Raw genomic sequence first — 14,745 nt, 5'->3', positions numbered from 1 at the left:
ACTACATCCAGGACACACACATATGAAGCACTACATTCAGCACACACACATGAAGCACTACATCCAGCACACACACATATGAAGCACTACATCCAGCACACACACATATGAAGCACTACATCCAGCACACACACACACACGAAGCAATATATCCAGCACACACATATATGAAGCACTACATCCAGCACACACACACACACATCTACATACAGCACACAAAAAGCACTACATCCAGCACACACCTATATGAAGCACTACATCCAGCACAAACACACACACAAAAAGCACTACATCCAGCACACACCTATATGAAGCACTACATCCAGCACAAACACACATATATGAAGCACTACATCCAGCACACAATCATATATGAAGCACTACATCCAGCACACAATCATATGAAGCATATCAAGCACACACACGTGTGAATCACTACATTCAGCACACACACATATGAAGCACTACACCCAGCACACAGAAAACACTATATCCAGCACACACACAAAGCACTACATCCAGTGCACACACGAAGCACTACATCCAGCACACACATATGAAGCACCACAACCAGGACACACACACAAAGCACTACATCCTGCACACACACACGTGAAGCACTACGTCCAGCACACACACATATGAAGCTCTACATCCAGCACACACATATGAAGCACTACATCCAGCACACACACACACACACACACACACACCACTACATCTAGCAAACACACAAAGCACTACATCCAGCACACACCCATATAGGAAGCACTACATCCAGCACTCACCCATATATGAAGCACTACATCCAGCACACACCCATATATGAAGCACTACATCCAGCACACACACACACATATGAAGCACTACAGCCAGCACACACACACACACACACACACACACACACACACATATATGAAGCACTACAGCCAGCACACACACATATGAAGCACTACAGCCAGTACACACACGAAGCCCTACAGCCAGCACACACACATATGAAGCTCTACATCCAACACACACACATATGAAGCTCTACATCCAGCACACACACACACATATGAAGCTCTACATCCAGCACACACCCATATATGAAGCACTACATCCAGCACACACACACACATATGAAGCACTACAGCCAGCACACACACATATGAAGCCCTACAGCCAGTACACACACGAAGCCCTACAGCCAGCACACACACATATGAAGCTCTACATCCAACACACACACACATATGAAGCTCTACATCCAGCAAGCACACACATCACACACACACACACACACACACACACACACGAAGCACTACATCCAGCACACACACACACACACTAAGCACTACATCCAGCACACACACACGGGAAGTACTACATCAATCACACACAAACCCATATGAAGCACTCCATCCAGCACATACACACACATATATAGTAGGTAAGGCTGAAAAAAGACTTGCGTCCATCTAGTTCAACCTGGTATAGATATCCACTACATCCAGCACACACCCATATATGAAGCACTACATCCAGCACACACCCATATGAAGCACTACATCCAGCACACACACATATGAAGCACTACAGCCAGCACACACACACACACACACACACACACACACATATATATGAAGCACTACAGCCAGCACGCGCACACACACACACACATATGAAGCACTACAGCCAGCACACACATATGAAGCACTACATCTAGAAAACACACACACAGCACTACATCTAGCACAAACACTGCATCCAACACACACACACACACACACACAAACACACACACACACACACACATGAAGCACTACATCCAGCACACACACACACACACATATATAAAGCTCTACATTCAGAACACACACATATGAAGCTCTACATCCAGCACACACACATATGAAACACTACATCTAGCACACACACATGAAGCACTACATCCAGAACTTACACACACATATGAAGCAATAATACAACCAGCACACACACACACACACACACACAAAGCACTACATCCAGCGCACAAAAACACACAAAGCACTACATCCAGCGTGCGCACACACACACACACGAAGCACTACATCCAGCACACACACACACGAGGCACTACATCCAGGGCACACACACAAAGCACTACATCTAGTGTGCACACATACATGAAGCACTACATCCAGCACAAACACACACATGAAGCACTACATCAGCACACACAAAAGCAGCCATTGCAGTATCGCTGTTTATAAGTGTCAATGACACTCGTTTTTGTACATCTTGTTGGCTCTGGTCACCCGTAAGACCTAGAGCCCTTTGGCCATTGGTGGTTACCTGTCCATGGTCATCATTATTTCTCAATAAAAATATTCCTGCATCTGCTTTACCCACTTTCCGCGCCCAAGTTCAGAATGCTCATCATGGCAGCTCCCAATATCAGTGATTGTGTAGTAAAATGGCCATACATTAGAACAATATCAGGCCGAACGCACAATTTTGATGGGTCGTTTGATCGATAGTGTGCATATCATGAGGTATATCGGTGCAAAGTGCAGTCCCACGGGTCAAGAGGTCGCTCAACTGATCATACCTACCAAATCCAGAACCCCTGGATTTGGCACTCCGGTGGTCCCCGAAGATGCTGAACTGGGCCCCCTCCCTTGGCAGGTGACACCCAGTAGCGGGAAGCACCCTCTTAGTGACATCATAGGGAAAATGCTGTCCCCATGGTGTCAATCACCCTGCGAGCAGCAAAGTAAGACTGGCCTTCACACATTCCTGCCTTTGGTCAGATGGCTTACGCATGCACGGTCATATGATTGGACGGGCTACGAATTTACAGTCCATTTGATCAGGTCTTAATCGGCAGAGACACAGAGACATACCATAAAGCACAGGTCTTCAACCTGTGGCCCTCCAGATGTTGTGGAACTACATTTCCCAGCATGCCCTGACAGTTTTGGCATGCTCTTGTATAAAAAAAATGTGGCAATGCATGTTGGAACATGTAGTTTCACAACATCTGGAGGGCCATAGGTTGAAGACCCATGCTAAAGCTTGGGAGCAATGTATCTGAGCACCTGGTAAACATCATGCTGCACTGCAGGGGGGCAGATGTAATGTGCAGAGAGTTAGGTGTGGGAGAGGAGTGCCCTAGCTCAGATGTACATTGCAGTGTGAGAATAAAGCTGCCCAGCATGTGTGGGCTGCATGCAAAAGCAGCCCGTAACTGAGCACCTGGTAAACACCATGCTGCACTGCGGGGGGGGGGGGCAGATGTAACATCTGCAGAGAGACAGGTGTGACAAAGGAGTGCCCTAAATTAGAGGTACATTGCATTGTGAGAATAAACCTACCCAGCATGTGTGGTCTACTTGCAGAAGCAGCCAGTAACTGGGCACCACCATGCTGCACTAAAGGGGGGCAGATGTAACATGTGAAGAGAGTAGGTGTGGGAGTGGCGTGTCCTAGCTCAGAGCAGTGTGAGAAATAAAGCTGCCCAGCATGTGTGGGCAACATGCAGAAGCAACCAGTAATTGAGCACCTGGGTAAAACCATGCTGTACTGCAGGGGGGCAGATGTAACATGTGCAGATGTAAGAATAAAGCTGCCCAGCATATGTGAGCTCCATGTAGCCAGTATGTACCCCGCGTGCAGACATAATAAATGTATTTGTGCACACCTGGGTAATACCACTTCGCACTGCAGGGGGGCAGATGTAACATGTGCAGAGAGGTAGGTGTGATCAGGATGTGTCCTAGCTCAGAGCTACATTGCATTGTGAGAATAAAGCTGCCCAGCATGTGTGGGCTACATGCAGAAGCAGCCAGTAACTGAGCACCTGGGTAACACCATGCTGCGTTGCAGGGGCCAGATGTAACATTTGCAGATGTGAGAATACAGCATACTTGCCTACCGGACCCTCTCCATGAGGGAGAAAATGCTTCTGCTCTGTTCCTGGACTTCCCTGGTAATGTAGGATTGCCATCACCTGTGGGGAGCTAGGTAATTGATAAGAAAGGTGTTGGCAATCATACATTACCAGGTAAGAATTTTATCACTCATGGAGAGGGTCAGGTAGGCAAGTATGGAATAAAGCTGCCCAGCATGTGTGGGCTACATGCAGCTAGTATTTACCCCGCATGCAGACATAAATACAAATACAATAAATGTATTTGTGCACACCTGGTTAATACTATGCTGCAGTACAGGGGGGCAGTTATCTGCAGCCAGTGTGGATGCTCGGTCTGGATGACTTACCGCTGTGGAAGGGCCGACGTCCTGGAGAATAGCAGATGTCTTGTAATATGGAGCAGTGAGATGTAGTGGTGACATGTCAGCACTGGCTGAGGTTGGCCCCCACACTCTAAGCATTCCTGATGGCCTGGCCCCGCTCACAACAGATCCCCATTATACAGAGCTGGGCGCATATTTCATAGTGTGGGCCAGAAGTATGTGATCATTGGATACTTGTCATACCAGCGAGCACACACAGGGGGCGCAGAACTACGCTATGTACATTCGTGCCCCTATGCCAGTGCCACACACTGCTGGACAAGTCAGTGAGTATGTATCATTCACCTAGATAGGAAGGGAAAAGGTCTACACCTCAAAAAGGTTGACATCACTTTTTTTGTGTGTCAATGCCGACACCTGAGCACGTGGACCCCCATCAATATGAAAAAAAAATTATGAAAACCTCACGTTGTCCTTTTCATTCCATTGACATTTTGCCTGTGTCTATGTTTTGTCCATTTTGACCTTGTACATGGGGTTGTGAGAATATACAAACTCCACACAGATATGGGCTGTGGTTGGAATCGATCCCCCAACCTAAGTGCTTTGCGGCACAATGCTACCCACTACGCTGCCCATAGAAGACTGGTACCTTTGTAACGCGGTGTAATCAGGTTCTCAGAAAATGGTCGGCTGAACAAGCCCTTAAAGCAGGTTCCCAGACTCCAACCTCCAGGTTTGAGGATGTCCAGGCTTGAGCACAGGTGTTAAATCAAGTTCACTGAGGTACTAATTAAGTTACCTGTTCTCAACCTGGATATTCCTAAAACCTGGACTGTAATGGCGGAGTTTGGGAAGGATGAAGTAACCCCCTTACGTCCCTGATCTCTGCAATCCACCTATGGGCATATCCTGTACTGTAGGCCCACATGTGACATATAACAGGCCCTGCTCGCTGCCGCTATGTGGGTACAGCCCAGTGCCAGACGTTATTGTGCCAACAGGTGGTGAGGATGCCTGGAAGCATCATTACACCTCAGTTCCTTCCTCTATCTTAGATGTCTGCCATACAGGGAACACCTGATTATTAGGCGCAGGGAGTACCTGGGAAGTGCACAGGTGTGTGCATGTCAGGAAACGGTAGTACAGCTTCTATGCTTGTGCAATTCATGGTTATCCAGATGGGCCTGGCTGAGGTGGTCATATATATAACTAGATATGTATATAGCACAGGGGTAGCCAACTTCAGTCGAGAGCTACCAATAGTGCATGTTACAATCTACTAGATTGTAAGCTCCTCTGAGTAGGGCCCTCTTCCCTCCTGTTGTCAAAGCCCACTTCTCTTCACATTTCACTCACAGCTCTCCTATACTCAAACCCCGTACACATGGGGGAGATATATGGCTGAGCAATATATTGCTCAGTTTCTCCTTTTCATCAGCGACCAGAGATGGTCGCTGATGAAAAATAAACTGCCGGGGGAGCCTGGCAGTGGTAATCAGCTGGTCGCAGGAGCATGTTCCTACGACCAGCGATCACTACAGGGGTAAAAACGGGAGCGCGCACCCGGCGATATATCGCCAGTGCACACTCCCATCGTGGGCAATATGGTCGCTTAGAGACCATATTTCCCGCGATATTGTACAAAATCGCCCCGTGTGTACGCACCTTAAGTGACAATCTTCGTCTGCATACCCATCTCCATCATTGGCCTCAAGTTGTATGTTAATTGAGTCCTCACTACTTATATTTAAGCTGTAATGTGTATTGAACTGTGGCGCTCTTTATTTGTACTCTACTTTTGTTATTTATTCAATGTTATGCCAAGTTTTGTCTCTCTGTATTGTTCCTTTGTACGGCGCTGCAAAACACTTGTGGCGCCTTATAAATAAAATTATAATAATAATTATGTTTTCCATGTCTCCTCACAGAATCACAACTGAAGTATTTAGCTCCACCTGTGTATCTTTTACAATGTGTCAGTGAGTAATAAGTACAGCTGTGCACCTGCAAGATGAGCTGGAAAATGTGCACTGTTGGTAGCTCTCGAGGACTGGAGTTAGCTACCCCTGATATAGCACATTATAGCGAAGGCCATGGTTGCCTACCTGACCCTCTCCTTCAGGGAGAAAATGCTCTGTTCCTGGACTTCTCTGGTAATGTATGATTGCCATAACCTGTGGTAAAACACCTTTCTTATCAATTACCTAGCTCCCCACAGGTAATGGCAATCATACATTACCAGGGAAGGCCAGGAGCAGAGTATTTTCTCCCTGAAGGAGAAGGTCAGGTAGGCAACCCTGGTGAAGGCACTGACGCCGGTGTCGACCTGTGGAGTGGGTGACAGCTTCATATTGTATCGTAGCAATGACATGCAGCCTTATATATGTCAGTCACATGTAAGTATTTGCATTGTCCTACACGCTGTATGTAGTGGGTGCCCGTTGGAGCAGAAGGGGGATGTTGCTGCATTTCCTGGCACTAAACCAGTGTGATGAGAACAAAAAAATTCCCAGGAACACCTGGAGGCAGGTAACTACCCCCTCCCCCCACACCTTAATCCCTGACACATCCCCCTTCTCCTGTTACAGGATAATACCAGAGAAATCTGTGTAAAGCCCTGTACACACACATCGATTTGCTTTTTATTCAATGTTAGACTCAATTTTCTATTAGATCTGGCATTAGATCTTTCCATTCGATTTGGCATTATGGGGGAAATTTACTAAAGGAAATTTGTAAAAAATAGGTGTATTTGTCCAGAAATACACTTATTTTTGACATTTACTATCCCGAAAATACGGCAATTTGTATTGATAACACATCAATACGTCTACGAATTTCCGTATTTTTGGGATAGTAAATGTCAAAAATAAGTGTATTTCTGGACAAATACACCTATTTTTTACAAATTTCCTTTAGTAAATTTCCCCCTATATCTGTACTTTTGCATTAAATATTGAATTCGATATTTCCTTGGCTGCACAGTCGATTTTTCTGTTCGATTTTGTGAAACCGGGAGCGCGCATTGAATCAAAAGTGATAAAAAAAAAACCCATTTGATTTCCTTTAGGATTAGATTTTGCTTCTATAACCAAAATCTAATCAAAAATCTGGAAAAATCAATGCATGTGTACAGGGCTTACCCCAGAGGCGGAACTACCGCGGCTGCCATTTCCGTTTTCTTTTTATCTTAAAGCAGCGGCAGAGTGGGTGTGCGGGGCCGCGGCCGGGAGATACGCAGCTGACAGGATGCCGTCGGGCAGGCGACGGACAGCTGACAGGCATGGATGCAGTCCCGACATCTGCATCCATGCTGGGGGTGACGGTCCTTCCGCCTCCTGTCAGTGTCAGCAGCTGCAGCATAGCAACAGGCAGCCAATCGTGAGGCTGCCTGTTGCTGAATGGGAGCCCAGTAGAACACACTGCCCTCAGTCAGACAGGAAGTTGGATTCCTCCTGTCTGATCTAAACACTGCAGTGCGGAGCATCAACATGTGGTCATACAATGTAAGGTATTATCTAAGTTATTATAAGGGAGGGCATTTTAATATCACAGGACAGGGGGTCTGTTCAATTAAATATTAATGATACTACAGGGAGGGGACTGTGAAATTAATAATTATGTTACAGGGAGGGGGCTGTTAATTAATAATTGTACTACTACAGGGAGGGGGCCATTATTAATTAATAATTGTACTACAGAGAGGGTGGGCCACTAATTAATAATTATACTAGAGGGAGGGGGCCATTAAATAATAATTATACTATGGCCACTCACCGCCACCATGGCCCTGTGTGGTGTGCGCTCAGCTCCTTGGCTGCAGAGGGGCTCCCACCAGTGCTGACGGACATTTGAAATATGGCACTTGGCCACCAGCCTATCAGAGCTCGTGGATCAGCAGCCGCAGTTAGCGATTGGCTGCCGGGCCGCGAGGTCTGATTGGCTCACAAGCCTGTGCCATATTTCAAAATTCTGTCAGCCCTGGTATGAACTGCTCTGCAGCATAGGAGCTGAATGCACACCACACAGGGTCGTGGCAGTGAGTGCTCTCCTCCACTCTTCTCTCCTCTACTGCAATAATATGGGAATTCTGTAAGGGCAGTAATGTGGGCAATGTGTAAGGGCCACTACTGGGGGAATTATGTGTAAGGGAAATTACTGGGGGCTTAATATGTAATGGGTATTACGTGTGTGGAATAATGTGTAATGGGCATTACGTGGGTGGCATAGTGGGTAATAGGCATTATGTGGGTGGCATAATGGGTAATGGGCACTACATTGTGGCATAATTTGTAATGGGCACTGCAGCGTGTGACAATGTGTAATTGGTATTACAGTGTGTGACAATGTATAATGGGCGTTATGTTGTGAGTAATCCTGGCACAGTGTGTCTAACGGGATCGTTCAGAACCCATGATTTAAAAGGGGTAAGAGGGGCTCTACCTGGTGCAATGTGTACAAGTGACACTATTATGTGGCCATGCCCCTTCCCCATGACGCCATGCCCTTTGTCACCCGCCTTCGGTACACACTGGGATACATTTATTAAGCTTGGTGAAGTGATAAAGTATCTGGTTTTTATCACCGGCCAATCATCTCCTACCTGTCCGTTTTCAAAACCAAGACTGTAACTTCACAGTTAAGAGCTGATTGGCCGGTGATAAAGTACCAGCCACATTATCACTTCACCGAGCTTAAGAAATCTACCATACTGATCCTATTTTGAGTAAGGGGTTGGGGGGTAAAGCTACTTCTGTATTAGCCTAGGGTGGCTGGAACCTTTAATCATGCCCTGGAGGGGGTTGTTAAATAATAATAAAAATACAGGAAGGGGCTTAACAAAATAACTGCAGTGATGGGGCATAAAGAGGGGGCACTGGGAAAGAGACGCAGGGGGAAATGTTAGAGAAACAGGGGGTAAAGTTGGCCATACACTACCGCGAGGCTCAACTGCAAAAAAATCCAGTTTTTTTTTTTTAAATTGCTAGTTGTTTGCAAGTAGATTGACAGGATTGTTACCCGGCTGTTTTTCTGGAAGTGTGAGGAAAAGCGTGCCCTTGAAATTTGCAGTTAACAAAACCAAAAAATTTGGTTTTTATTTGTGGGGGTGGGGGGCCCAAAACATATTTTTGCACCTGGGCCCACAATTTACTTGTTCCGCCACTGGCTTACCCTGCGCCTGTAGCTTCCTGCAGTAGCCCGGGGGGTGGCGGGGGAGATAAAATCCGTCATCTCATTTGTATTTTCTCATTGACCAATGACATACTGTGAAGCTCTATGTGATTGTGTGACATTTAGGCCAGACACATATTTGGCACACTTGGCCGTGTTATGTCAGCGTTGTAAGTGTCTCCTAGAACAAGATAATGGAACAGTGTCACCCAGTGGCCAAATACACAGAGTATAATGTGCGTGTAGTGGAGTTGTCTGTGACGTCACCGGTTCCCATGTTACTGTATCCATTGTAGCAGATCATCAGGTTAGATGAAGCTCTGGCAAACTGAAACAAAAAGCTGCAGACTTGCCTGATCTCCCCGGTTTTACAGGAAGCTCCTGAATTCCGGTGAGATATGCCCACATCCCTGCAGATTTGGCCAGCTGCCTTAACCTGCTGCTTCTGCAGTGACATGGACAGCTCAGAAGATAGAGGCTGCCATTTGTAGTGTACGCCTACGACTGCTGTGGATCCATCTTCCCAGCATAGTACAACAGTTGGTCGCGCAACACTTGCTGACCAGGCCGAAGCCTCAGTACTCACAATAACCAGATTTTAACACTGTGGATGATACCCCGCAATAGGGCTGTATAATCCATAAGGCCGACTAGGCTGCAGCCTAAGGACCCTGCAGGGAATATGGGTTCATCATTTATGCCAAGGCCCTGTTACCTGTACCTTAGGGCTCCAATGGTTACCAGTACTTTGCAGTCTGTACCATAGTAACGCCCTCACATAGGACCTTATTCTAGTTCACTCTGACAAAATCCTTCTTAAGGTGCGTACACACATACAGATTTTCTGTCTGATCTATCTGGTGGGAACAAAAACCTAAAAATGTATGGGAGCATATGACAATCAAAAATTTCCACCCAAATGCAGGAAAACAGAAAAAAAACATATGCTTTGCTAAATTTGTTATATCAGAACGATTTAACAATTTCTCTGACTGATCACTGACAATTTTTTGATTGTCAGTTGCTCCCATACATTTTCAGGTTTTTGTTCCCACCAGATAGATCAGACAGAAAATCTGTACGTGTGTACACACCTTTAGATGGACAAAACCATGTGCACTGCAGGTGGGGCAGATGTAACTTGGGCAGATATAATTAGATTTGGGTGGGGTTATACTTCAAAGTGAGATCTATATTGCAGTGTAAAAATAAAACAGCCAGTATTTACCCTGCACAGAAACAAAATAACTCACCCAAATCTAATTCTCTCTGCACATTTTACATCTGCCCCACCTGCAGTGCACCTGGTTTTGTCCATTTAAGACGGATTTTATCAGAAAGCGTGAACTAGAATAAGGCCCATAGTTGCAGGTGTTCTGGGTGATCATCAGTGTCAAGCTAAACGATCCACAAGCTTACCCCCAAGAGGTCGACATGTGATAGGTTGATGGTAAAAAAGTTGAAATGAGAAAATATAATAGCACGAGGTGTGAGCCATGCGCGGGGACACATTGCAAGGGTCCATAGTGACAGTTGTCAACGTAAACACCCCAAAAAATGGGCAAAACTCATTTTGACCCTGTCAAACTATTGTAGGTCAACATTTTGGGGACTGTTTATCTAATAATCCACACCCCTACCAGGAAGGGAAACGGGCCTGGGATAATAAGGTCCTGCTGATTATTTTGATTATACGTGTGAACATAGGGCACAATCAGGGAGAGAATTCAGTTAGAAGAAAGGTAAAAAAAAAAAAAACACACACACACATTGCGGACAATTTGGGATTACTGCGGGGATGCACACTCCCACCCCTGTCCTATAGTCTACCCTCCATCTTAACACTAGGGCAGGCATTCCCAACCACGGTCCTCAAGGCACACCAACAGTGCAGGTTTTGTAGATATCCAGGCTTGAGCACAGGTGCAGAGGCGTAGGGACGGCGGAGCCACCGGAGCTCATGCTCCGGGCGGCGTTTGGTGGAATGGCGCCGCCGGCCCGCCCCCCCCCCCTCCCCCTCCCTCTACAAATGATCCCTGCATGTATATCATACACACTAACGGCGGGCAGCAGCCGTGTGCCGGCAACTGCCCTGCCCGGCGCCTGCCTCCTGCCCTGCTGCTCGGTCCGGCTTCCGGGCAGCGCAGCAGCACTCCAGACCCCTCAGGCTCCCCTATCAGTTTGGCTCTGAAGTAACTCCGCCCCGAACTGTGCTCTCTAGTTCCTTCCTTCCTTCATTTTCGACGTCCTCCTCCTCAGAGTCCTCCATCCTGCCTGCTTCTTCCACTGGCAAGGCAGGCACTGCATCAACTACATGCGGAGCACAAGACAGAGGTACTCCAAATCGAACCACCTGCAGTCTCTCACTTTGCATTACATTTTGCTTCAGGCCCCTCCCCCACATGTACTTATGTGAAGACATGCTGGGTGCTGCTGCAGCTTCTCTTTGGTGAGCAGCAGCAATATTATTATACTGAAATAACTTGTTTTAAATGTTTGGTACTTGTTTCCTAGCACGGCCACAATCGCGGGCATCGGGTGTAATTTTTAGTGGTCTGCGACGTGACCGACGCGATGCCCCCGATTTGCCATTGAAAAAAGTCAAAATCACGTTGGTCGCATCGCATGCGGCTAAAAATGGCTTAAATGGTCCCGACGCTATGCCCCCGATTTCCCATAGGGAACAATGTTAAATGCCTCAATTTACCCAAATCATCATAGAGAACAATGGTAAATGGCCCAGAAAACCCCCAAAACACCCCTGAACAGTGAAATAGCCCCCAAAATTAGTTAACGCCACCCCACGATCAACGTGAACCCGAAGCGTGGCGAGCGGCGGCGGTACGCGTCCTCCGACCTTTTCATACCCCCACTATCCATGTCGGCGTGGAGTTGAGAATAGAATAGTGTGGCGAGCGCAGCGAGCCCGAAGCGGATACCTTCACAGGTAAACGCGCCCCTCCGCGGGCTTCACAGGTATCCGCGTCCGCTCGCCACACTATTCTATTCTCAACTCCACGCCGACGTGGATAGTGGGGGTATGAGGACGCGTACCGCCGCCGTTCGCCACGCTTCGGGTTCACGTTGATCGTGGGGTGGCGTTAACTAATTTTGGGGGGCTATTTCACTGTTCAGGGGTGTTTTTGGTGGTTTCTGGGCCATTTACCATTGTTCCCTATGATGATTTGGGTAAATTGAGCCATTTAACATTGTTCCCTATGGGAAATCGGGGGCATCGCGTCGGTCGCATTGCATGCGATTTTTTTGCCCGCATGCGATGCGACCGACGCGATTTTTTTACCTGCGATGCCCAAGATCATAATCGGTGTGGCTGTGCTAGGAAACAAGTACCAAATGTTTTATTTTCTTTTAATATGTGTTTATCTGTCTTGGCTTTAGAAAAGTAATATTTGCTGAAATATGGCTTGCTGCGCCGCGTTGTAACCATTCATAGGTGGTGATTATGGTGCGTCACATTGTGTAAGGGCATTATGGTGTGTCGCATAATGTGTAATGGGCATTGTGGTGTGCGCATAATGTGTAATGAGGGGGGGGAGGGGCATTATAAATTTTGCTATGGGGCCCACAAAGTTGTAGTTACGCCACTGCCTGGAGGAGAAGGATTTCTGGTGCCGCCCCTGTTGGTTCAAGGTGGATTTCTTTTTTTTTTTACAGCTAATTAATGATGTTAGTGAACATAGTAATAAACTTGAGGTTTGGGGGCTTCGTGGGGCCAGGGGGAGGTTACAGCGTCTTATATAGCACCGCAGATTCCGTTACAGCGTCTTATATAGCGCCGCAGATTCCGTTACAGCGTCTTATATAGCGCCGCAGATTCCGTTACAGCGTCTTATATAGCGCCGCAGATTCCGTTACAGCGTCTTATATAGCACCGCAGATTCCGTTAGTGTCTTATATATTTTAAATGTAACATGCCAACACGTTAGCCAAGCCCCCAATTCATTACCAGGAGGAGGGGGCGCGAAATATGCCCTTGCTCCGGGCACCTAGCTACACCACTGCACAGGTGACTTAATTAGTATCTGAGGGATTCTGATTAAACAGTCTGTGCTGAAGACTGGATATCACTAAAACCTGCACTGTTGGTGTGCCTTGAGGACCATGGTTGGGAATGCCTGCACTAGGGAGATGTAGTTCTCCCAGCGGCTGGCTCCATGTGGGTGTCACACACTATATATACACTCACTGGGTATGTTATTTTTTTTTGCATCCCCAAAAGCTAAGTGTTTCTATACAAGTCACTGCATACCATTTTCTGTCCGCAATTGAATAGCAGAACCCAGCAGCAGGATTAAACCCTGCACCTTGGGGGTTTTTTGTTTCCCGCCAGCCATTGAATCCCCCACTTGTCCCCTTCTCTCATCATTTCCATACTATTCAGTAACATTGGCTGTTGATTACGTGATCTAGGGCAGCTCTAGCATTAGGCAGCAGAATTGGGGGGGGGGCACCCGAGTCTATCACTAAATGAAGGACGACCCTGCGAAGCATACATGTTGTACTTAAGCAGAAGGTGCTGAACTTCTAAAATACATCCTCCACACAGCACCTGAGGGTATGGGAAATCAGTATTAGTGTGTCAACCACCATATAATGGCTGCTAAGAAACCAAATTGTTGGAAAGATGCGATTCTATATGTGGATGCCTATGAAGTAATGGAAGAGAGTTTCTTCCACCGTCCTTCTTAGCACCCTGATCCCAGATAGTAAGCTTTGACGACACGCGATTTAAAAAATAGAATTAAGAGTTGGGAAGAGGAGGATTTCCAAGTAGCAAGATGGGGATACAGGGAACACCACCCTCCCTTTCTGTAGTGAAGTGCAGCAATGTCACTTTACACTCTCCTATCCCCAATAATCCGTATTCTGACTCCAATAACCAAATGGCATTATACAGTACACAGCTTCCCATTATATTTATCTCAGGCCGATGTCTCTCCCACATACACTATATAGACGAAAGTTGGGGTATACCATCATTATCTATGCTGAGTTTCCAGTATGAACATTCATCAGCAGCCTGCACACACCCTGTCCTATGAAATCATGTTGTCAGCCCATTTAATATTAAGGTACACAGGTTGCAATCACCTAATCCCAAGATCAGAAGCAGGATTTTGGCATTGGCAAACCTATACAGTCACTGTTTTGCTATCAGGCCAATGATTGTTTAGGTACCTACCTCAGCTCTAGGGGCCTTATTCTAGTTCACTCTTAGAGGCAAATTCCTTCTCAGATGGACAAAACCATGTGCACCACTGCAGGGGGGCAGATGTAACAGGTGCAGACAGAATTCGATTTGGGCGAGTAATTTTGTTTCTGTGC

The 14,745-nt window shown here is 46.7% G+C and overlaps 1 protein-coding gene across 1 annotated transcript in view; it reads right to left on the bottom strand.

Annotated features, from left to right (window-relative positions):
- The window catches only part of LOC146046176 (cadherin-1-like), a 51,143-nt gene extending 46,162 nt beyond the window's left edge, over nt 1-4,981 (bottom strand). Inside the window, exon 1 of the mRNA XM_083165396.1 lies at nt 4,877-4,981. The gene's annotated coding sequence lies outside the window, so the exon portion shown is untranslated. The remainder of the gene's footprint in view (nt 1-4,876) is intronic.
- Nucleotides 4,982-14,745: the final 9,764 nt, after the last annotated feature.

The sequence above is a fragment of the Crinia signifera genome, chromosome 11 (genome assembly GCF_055691185.1).
Source record: "Crinia signifera chromosome 11, ASM5569118v1, whole genome shotgun sequence".
Taxonomy (NCBI): Eukaryota; Metazoa; Chordata; class Amphibia; order Anura; family Myobatrachidae; genus Crinia; species Crinia signifera.
Note: the sequence above shows the minus strand (reverse complement) of the source record. Positions and strands in the feature narration are given on the sequence as shown.